We start from the raw sequence: 9,844 nt of genomic DNA, 5'->3' as shown, positions 1-9,844 counted from the left end.
AAAAAGGGTTGCGGATCTGTTCTTATAGAGTTGTAGAGTCCAGTGACTAATTGCAAATAATGCTACTAATTGTCTGCTTTACAAGACCTAAGCTGTATTTATGTTTGCTTTTGAAATTATTTTAATGCAGCACAATTTTTCAGTTTGCTAAAAAGCCAAATACATAGGGAAGCTTAATGTTGTATAATACAAACATTGATATAGGAATTGTTTCTCACTCATGTTGGACAGCTTTATTGATCACCTGTCTTATCTTGGACAGGAAGTGCACTATGGCCTATCCTGAGAGACCAAATGTCTGAAAATTCGCAGACTGTCTGGCGAAGACCTTGGATTTTTCTGTGGAGCAGCAGATAGCAATGATGGCTGATAACATTTGGCCTGAGGTCTGATTGATGAAGTGTTCCTGGTAAAGTAAATATATATCAAAGTGAGACCTTTAGAAATCTCTGCAAAACTGCCTGTGATTACACTCTTGTTCCAAATGTTAAAGAGGTCAAGTACTACAAGAAATGGCTGGTTTGTTGTCCAGCCATTTCTTCCATAAATTATCTATGTCACTATGTAACACATTTGCATAATACCTGCCTAAGGGCTACTTTGGCCCATCCTCAAACAAACGTAGTTAAAGCAGAGGCCAGGATGAGTTGGGTTAGTGTTGTCGCCATGTCGAGAAGATACTGTTTTCCTCACTCCGAATCAAAACCTCTTTATATGGACTTCCAAAGGCAGAAAAATTGAAGAATCAGTGGTTAAATGTATTTTAATTATTTAACAGTACAGCCACAACCAATACCAGATTTTCAAGATAGTTACTCCTGAAAGATGGTGCAGTTCCCACTTTGTTGAGACAATCTGAAGCTTCAGGATCACAACCTGTAAGTATGTTTGAATATTTGTGGATTAATCTGCTACCGAGAGTTCAAATGCAGAGTTTTGTGTTGTAGCTGCGTTGTACACTCAGTGCACAGCTGGAGGCCTCCGCTAACCTGCTAGCTAATGTTATTGTGTTGAAAAAGATTGGCTAATTAGCTGCGGGCCCACTTTTACCTACAATTGTGCAGATTGTTTGTCGTTCTTAATATCATGAATAGTGATCAAGTGTGGAGATGGATTCATTTTTACAAACAGTCATTTTACATCTACAATCCACAGTAATGCTTGGCTAACTTGCTGTAAGGTTTTTGTTTTGGTAAGCGTTTACTATCCAGCTGTGGGTCAGCTTTTACCTAAAACTGTATAACAAAATGGTCAATCTCAAGATTCTTATATAATTACAAGCTGTAATGGAATGCATAGACTAACTATTGCCAACAAAAGCCTTCATCAGCCAATTAACAAGGACAGTTGCATCTATGTGAACTCCTGCAATTAATCAAGATGGACTTCAAAGACTGTGGTCATTAATCTTACAGTTCAAACACAATCGATGTTTAAACACTGGCCCTTAACACTTAGTTTAATAATTTTAAACCATGATTTTAACTATACACAAGAAATATTTACATTACATTCATAATGTTAGCCAGAGGGGGACTGGCACCCACAGTGAGTCTGGTTTCTCCCAAGGTTATTTTTCTCTATTAATCTACATCTTATGGAGTTTTGTGTTCCTTGCCACAGTCGCCTACAGCTTGCTCACTGGGGTTATTAAAACAATTATTATTTAATTATTTTTAAACACGATTAAGAATCGTATTTTATCTAAATTGCACAATGATGATTCATCGACTTTATAGACATTACAGTTTTATCGTCTGTTAATGCTGATCTTCTGTAAAGCTGCTTTGAAACAATGTGTGTTGTGAAAGGCGCTATACAAATAAAATTCACTTGACTTGACTTGACTTAATGTTATGGCTGCTATCCACGGTAGTCCACGACTAACTTGCTCACTAACCAGGAGTAAGCCAATGTTTCCGTTCATATCTCAGACGAACAAAGTTTGGCTACACCCATTCAAGCAAAAGATTTCAATGCACTATGTGTTTTTTACTTGAAGCTTTGATAGGTTGACAATAATCAACAGTGTACTTGTAAGAAAGGTACCAAAATTCCTGCTCATGTCATGCTTGTGAAGTTGATTCGGGTCGATCACCTTGTTCTTCCAAACTTTCATTACCGGACTCAAACTGGTACAGCAAAAACTGACGTCATTGTTACGATAGTTACAATAGTGTTTACAGCTAAGGTCCGTTCCATTTCCGACACATGCTCTATGCAGTTGAGCAATCGCAACAGACTAGGTCAGCTGACCAATCAGAGCAGACTGGGCTTTTTTGGAAAGAGAGGCTTTAAAGAGACAGAACCTAAATCAAAGCGTTTGAGCCAGAGGATGAAAATAGGTTTAGCAGAAATGTACAGTATGAGAAAAATTATGTATTTTTTAAACATTAAAACATGTAAACCTAGTAGACTCCCAAAATAAAATGATGAATCTGTAAGCGATCATAATATGGCCTCCTTAAAAAAATCTTTAAAGACAGACCTACCATGAGATCTGAAGTTGTTAACTGATATATTGTAATACAATTATAGTGGATTGCTTCTATACCTCTAATCAACCAAATTAAATCAATAGTTTTTCTATAGTTTTTAATTCAATTATGTAATTTGCAGTGCTTAACGGGATTTCTAGTTCATTCATGAAAGACAGTAAGTACACAGTCTTGTACCTTTGTCTGTTTTTCAAATACTTTTTTCTGGCTTCAAATTAAAGTTTGTAATGTTGTTATTCCTCTCAGAGCTGGTTGGTTTGGTTCATGGCTTAGACGTCTTTTATGAAGGACTTTATTAAATCCCTTTGGGAAAAAGATAATAAGAAAAATACTTCCGGAACCAAGATGGCTGAAAAAGTACTGTTGCACTCCAGAATCTCAAAAATAATGGTTCTGCAATGGTTCTTTGGAGCTCCTTAGAGTTAAATGTTTCTTAAGTTGGCTATATGGTTCTTTGTAGATTAATACAATCTTCATGTTACTTTTTGATTCGCAACTAGTAGCACCTAATAAATGTACACACACACACACACACACACACACACACACACACACACACACACACACACACACACACACACGTTCACACTGTCAGACTACAATGCAAATTGCTTTCTTTGTATTATTAATGAGTTAAAAGCAGCTCTTAAAATCATACAGTCTGGATTATCTCAGACGTTTTGTAATATTTTGACCAAATCAGAGAACTCTGAATGAGAGATGTTTACAGTGATGTACCGATATGTGTGTGTACTCACCGATCACACAACAGACTCACCAGCATACAGTACAGAGATAAATCTGTATATGAATAAAATATATTTAAATATCCGTGAAAGTAAAATTTGGCAAAATTTGTGCAGACCTGACCTGAATAAATCTTTCCTGGGACTTGGCATGGATTAAAAACGTTTTTTGAGGTTTTGTTGGTTTAGTTTACTATTATTATTATTATTATTGTTTTTCTATTCACCGCCATTGTTTCCTCTCGCTGATGATCACAAAGATGAAAACGGGGAAAACGTGACCTCACTGCAACTGGTCAATACGATGATGCCTTGCTCCTTAGTGAATGACTTAACCTCCAGTGTGTTTTCTGCCTGCACTGCTCTTAGAACAGTGTGAAATGCACCTTACTTTCAAAAAATTTCAGCAGTTGGATGTACCCATTGATTCTCAATGTGATAATGCACAGTAAATATAGGATTTCTAAGGAAAAAAATTTGCTAATGTACACATTAGTGTACATTGTGTTTTGCAGCGTGGCATTTTGCGATAAATCTCTTAAAGTTTAAAAATGGCATATCGGATGAATCTAGAGACTCAAATTGAAGACTTGATTCAAACAGTTTTCAATGTAAAAACTTAATTAGGTTTCTTACAAATGTAGATTTGTTGGTGTTTCTACCAAAGACAAACTACCTGTTCGGTGCCATGTTGTTTTGTCACATGACAATTGACATTCTCATCCATTGCATATAGTGAAGCCAAGATACAACATCCACTCATGTGTGCGCAGGGCAGCAAGACGTTAAAGGTACTTCAGATCAGAGTAATGGTTTCTGGGTTCTTTAAAACCAGTTTGTAACAGGGGGTTAATATGGCAAAGGAGGAGGTAGGAACCGGATGAACCATCAAAGTAATATTTAATGAAATCATAAACAAAAAGACATAACCCCCCACCCCACACACACACACACACACACACACACACACACACACACACACACACACACACACACACACACACACACACACACACACACACACACACACACACACACACGGCAGCTGCGTGTGGCTCTCTCCCCCCTGAACTGCCACATCATGCTGATCTTTATAACTCTTCTTGGCTGATTAGCCCAATTGGGGGCCGGGCGTGCACACTCACAGCCCGGTCCCACCCTCCTCCTTGTCACACAGTTCATAGATGATTTTCTGAAGAACTAGAGAATGAATGTTCTTTATGGATTTGTAAAGGTTCTCCCATGGCATCAAACTGTAAAAGCCCTTTTGGTTCTAATTGGAGACATTAACTTTAAGTACCATTGATGCACTGCTTTTATGCATAGATGACACACTACTGCAGTATTAAGGTGTGTGGCACATCTTCTATGCTTCCATGTCCCTTGTGGTTCAGGTGGATGCTCTGTCTTCATGTCATGGCTTCTTGTTTTCGAGCCCTAATTCTTCTTGGCAGAGTAACACAAGGCTATGCTATGTGAAGATTTATGGGGCAGAGAGAGCTACACTGACAGGCTCTGGCTGAGCCGTCTCCTGGGACAAAGTTCCTGGGCTGACACTAATGCTGCAGTGTGTTCCCAAAATCCTTCCCTCAGCCTCTGAAACTAGTTTGATAGCTACAATCTACTCTAGTAGTTCAACTTCTGTCACAATACTATTTTGAAAAAGTAGTTAGCTACACTGCAAGCTCATTGTTTAATTTTTGAACTAACCATTTAAGGTGTTCCATTTGTTAGTTTAGGTGGACAACATTAAACTTGATCTGATAATTTTTTGGTAAATATAAATAAAAATTAGAATACACCATAATTTGTATTAATAAAGTCTAAATATGACAGCAGCATTTAACAAAATATTTCACCATATAAAAGACTTCTGCGCAGGGACTCTTGATGAATCTATCTCATATTGATAGAAGTAGATTTTTGTACCTCACAATGCATTGCAATGCAACTGTACCTGACTTCAGAGGCACACATGTGGGTTAGTAGAGACACTAGCAAGGTTTATGTCTTGTAAATGATCATTCTTAATAGCTGTAGTCTAGAGGTTTAGGACTGTCAGCAAGACCGAAAATATGGCGCCTGTTGTCAATGCTTGACCACATGAAAGGTTCAATTATTGCTGACAGGTGCTGTGTCATGTCTGATCTCACCACTCACCTCTATCCCATCACCACCAGCCCCCTCCACCCCAATGGAATGAGACTGAAGTGCTAAGATGACTCACCTTCATAATGGAGCTGGAGTTGCAGACTGCAGTAAGGACTAATACAACTTTTTAATTTGTACTGTAATCCAGATGCTTTATTGGATGAATTTTAAAGTTGAACATCAACAACAGAAAACATGCTTTAAGTGCACTCAACTACACCAAGTGTCTTGATACTGGTTATAATGTTATAATGCTTTTCTTCATCATTTCATCACCATCATTTAATGAATTACTAATGGGATTATCACTATAAAATGTACACAAACATCCCTTTAAAACTAAATTTGATTTATAGTCTGCTGTTCACCAGCAATACTAGAGCAACATTAATTGCGCCAGGCAAATAGGGCTGTGTAATATCAGTGCAATCAGAGTTGGGTGTAATCCAGTTACAAAGTAATATGTTACTGAAATCGAAATATATTTTAGTAAAAAAAATGTAATGCATTACATTATAAATACTTGTAATCAGTTTACTATGCTCCCTTTCAATTAATTAAATTACTTTTAAGTACATTTTAGAGTTATGCTTATTTCTAATATATTATTGTGGCAGGGCGGAGGGCGGGGCCGGGTCGTGATCCTACACACCCGGTCCCGTATTAGGCTAATTATGCCTCTGTGAGGGTTAAAGGCTGACTGCAGGGGATCGTGCGGGAGAGAGAGATCGTTTACGGACATGTCCGTCATGTGTGTTTGTGTCTTTGTTTTAAGTTTCTCATTAAAACTATCATGTATATTATCAAGCCGGTTCTCGCCTCCTCCTTTCCATTGATCCCTTTACACTGGTGTGTAGGATCACGACCTGGCCCCGCCCTCCGCCCTGCCACAATTATTTATGTATAATAGGAGTCATAAGTCATTTTGAAGGAGAAATGTGAGGTGCTCATTGTATGACTTGTGTGTAACAATGAACAAGAAATATAGACACTATTTTGAATTTGCTCTAGAACATAACTTAAAAGTAAAGTAATTAGTAATGTGATACATTTTTCAATGAAGTAATTAGTAAAGTAATCTGATTACATTTCCTCAAAATAATTATTAATTTGTAGTAGATTAAATTTGTTTATTTTTTTTATTTAAAAATGGCACAATGCTATTTTACCACATTAACTGCTTGGTTAATATGGATTGCAGGTGGTTATCGAATACATTTTTGCACTGAAATACAGTACACAAAAGTGACATTTTGTGAATTTGTCCATATGTCTTCTTCAGTAGACAGATATGAAAAGTATATGCACACAGCCATGACATTTTAATGAGGTCAGGGCATTCCTCCTAAGGCAATATAAACAGAAATCACATTATTTCCTCCCTGTCTTATATTTATTAATGTATTTTTTATAAATATTGGCACACATAAACAAGCATATAGAGACAAACATAACTGAGTTTATTATTCACTTCCCTCAGGGTCAAATATAGCACAATTCATCTGGAAACTACTTTGACAATCTTTTTAATACAACAAACTGACAGGAAAACATACTTATGTGTAACACCAATCTGCTTGCAAGTACTTTTCAATTCACACCTCTTTTTGAAAGATAATGTCTAATGACATCATGACAAATACAAGAGTGTGCGTTGTATGGTAGACCTACAAATGGAGGGTTACCACTGTGGTGAAATTTGCTTTTATAAAGTGCCCCCACGCTCAAGAGATTTTCACCGCAAGTAAGTCAGTGAAAGGAAAATATTGTAGGCAACTATGACAAATGCTGTTTTAGTAGGCAATGGGAAATCTGGCTATTATAAAGACATTTCTTGAACTGGTTTATCAAGGGTTGCACTATAGGTGCTGCATGATTTTAAAAAGTGTCAAGAAGGTACAGTATGTACACTGTGAGAGGATGTGTACATTTAATTTTACTTCGAAGGACCTCCAAAGAATCTGGGTCATTACTGCAAGGATGGGAGGGTTACTTTTGAAATTTATTCCACTAGAGATTACAGAATACATGCTGTAAAATGTAATTTTTTAAGTATTCCGTTAGATTACTCAAGGTCAGTAACGTATTCTAAATACATTGGATTACTTCTTCAGCACTGGTAGATTTTTTCACTTGTTTTGACTATAAAAACTCTGCCAGAACAGTAAGACAAAATACACATGTTAACAATACATTCTCTCAAAAACCTAAATACCAGCAAAGTAGTGTTGTTTTTTGGATTTTTAGATATTTTTTACAGGACAACAATAAAAATATTATTATCAAGAATATGATTTTTGCCCTAATATCAAAGGTCTCACTAGAAAATAAATTATGATCCAACGTGAATGTTTTGAATAAAAAAATATGGTTTAGAAAAGGCTAGAAATAACATTTTTGCTTAGCGTACAGCTGACAATTTACACAAGGGTTATTTCTTTTTTTTCTACTCCATACTTCTCTGTCTGCTCGTATGCTCGTACATCATAAGAAAGTGTTTCACTGCTGTTCAAATGCACTTTGGATTGCATAATTGATATGTATAAATATTTCCATATGAAAGGACTAAATATTAAATTAAAAAAATGACAATAAAATGCAAAGTAAATCAAATCTTCAGTAATCAAAATACTTTTTGAATGTAACTATATTGTAAATACCAATGATTTAATTCTAACTGGAGTGGAATACAGTTCCCCTTCTGTCGCTCTCTCCACATTGTGTCGGAGAAGCGACACTAGGGGTCTCTCTTGAGCGCCGATATATACCTATGTTCTATGAAAAAAGGCCAATGAGAAGTTGGCAGACGGTATTTGCATATCCCGCATATTTAAGCGGGGCAAATACGGGAGTTAATTCAGAAAATTTCTTTGGAGCCAATGGTCGTGCATGCAGTCTGCTGCAAGTCACACACCAGTTCCTGTTTAATCCTCTGACGTTCTGCATGCTGTTGGATCTTACGGCGCATGCACGGCTGTGCATTTGTTACCCCTGGGTGCTTCGACAGCACAGACAATTCGAAAGAGTTAATGTAAAAGAGTAATTTCGCTCTAAAAAAGAACAAAACACAGTGGCGTTGAACGTCCTTCTCAGGACGTGTCTTTTTAAAGACGATTTTTCCACCCCTGTGTAGTTTCTGGATGTGGCTGATTTCTCCCCACCTCTGACGGTCATAAAAACTGCCTCACATACCTGGGTTGCGATCACACGCAAATGTTTTCAGTACGAGAACATAGCCATGACAGGTCGTAAAAAGGCTTTTTCTTGTAGTGAGAGTAAGCCACTTCAGCCGCCCGTCTCGCCTCCTTCCTACGGGATTGAGGCAGGCGCCGCTGGCGATGAAAGACGATCTGGGGAGAATAACGGGACGCTTTCGCCGGGTAAATCCCCTCGAAACCTCCCGCCTCCCCGGCACGCTTGCCTGCTTCCCCCGAGCTCGGGATTAGTGCGGTCCGCTTAACGGCCTACCGTCTGGTCCCTCGAGCTCCCCGGCATTGGATGATGACATCTCCGCTGCATCGGAGAGCGTAACAGCGACGTCTGATGCAGATAACTCGCCTGGGCCGCCACCTTCGGGTCTGCCGCCCAGTCTGAGCCTGACGCACGGAGGTCCGCTATGCTTCCCCGGGCTTAATTGGTTCCGCAGGCATGTGCGCCGCTCATTCTACCCTCAGTGGTAGAACGGTCCCAGACCACTCCCCCCTGCACGCCATGGCCCCCTCCTGCAAGTCCACCGGGCCAAGGCACTTCAAAAACTGCACTTGAGTAGTCATGTTCTTGACGTGCTGCAGGAACTGCACTCGAACAGGCAATGGCCACCCCCCGTGGTCCAGAAACGCAATGCATGGACAGGACCTGGTCACAGTACAGGAGGCAGACAAAGCACGCTTTCTCAAAACGCCCCTCGAGGACCCGGAAGGCTCCCAGGCGCTGCTGAGATGACCGACCCAGAGACCGAGATGGTAGCTCCGGAGCTGGTAAGACCACTCCGTTCCCCGGTGGAGGGCCGGGAGGAGAATCTTTTGTTAAATTCATTACATTCTCAATAATAGAGCTATTTCCTTTTGTCTCTGGGTCACCTGGCCTGCAAATGCCGTTCTCACGGCACTTTGCTTCCAGATCCCAACAGTCCCGGCATGCTGGACGCGGCCACAGTCCGCCTTCAGCCCCACAACTGTTCAGACGAGTCCAGAGGACGTCAACATCAGACCTCCTTCTCAGTCACAAACCAGCCCCCTGCCGGGTGCGCGGAGCAAGGTAAATGCTTCGAGACTGTTCTCAGCACCAGAGCCTCGGGACGATTCACTGCCTCCTGACGCCGTGTTACCTGGTTCGTCCCGCTGCGAAGCCCCACAGGATACGTCCAAAATACTCGTCCCCTTGGTGCCCCTAGCACGGAGTTTAGAGGCGTGGCTTTCACTGCCCAACCCGCCATGCTGGCTGCACCGG

The sequence above is a fragment of the Xyrauchen texanus genome, chromosome 14, assembly GCF_025860055.1.
Source record: "Xyrauchen texanus isolate HMW12.3.18 chromosome 14, RBS_HiC_50CHRs, whole genome shotgun sequence".
Lineage (NCBI taxonomy): Eukaryota > Metazoa > Chordata > Actinopteri > Cypriniformes > Catostomidae > Xyrauchen > Xyrauchen texanus.
Note: the sequence above shows the minus strand (reverse complement) of the source record.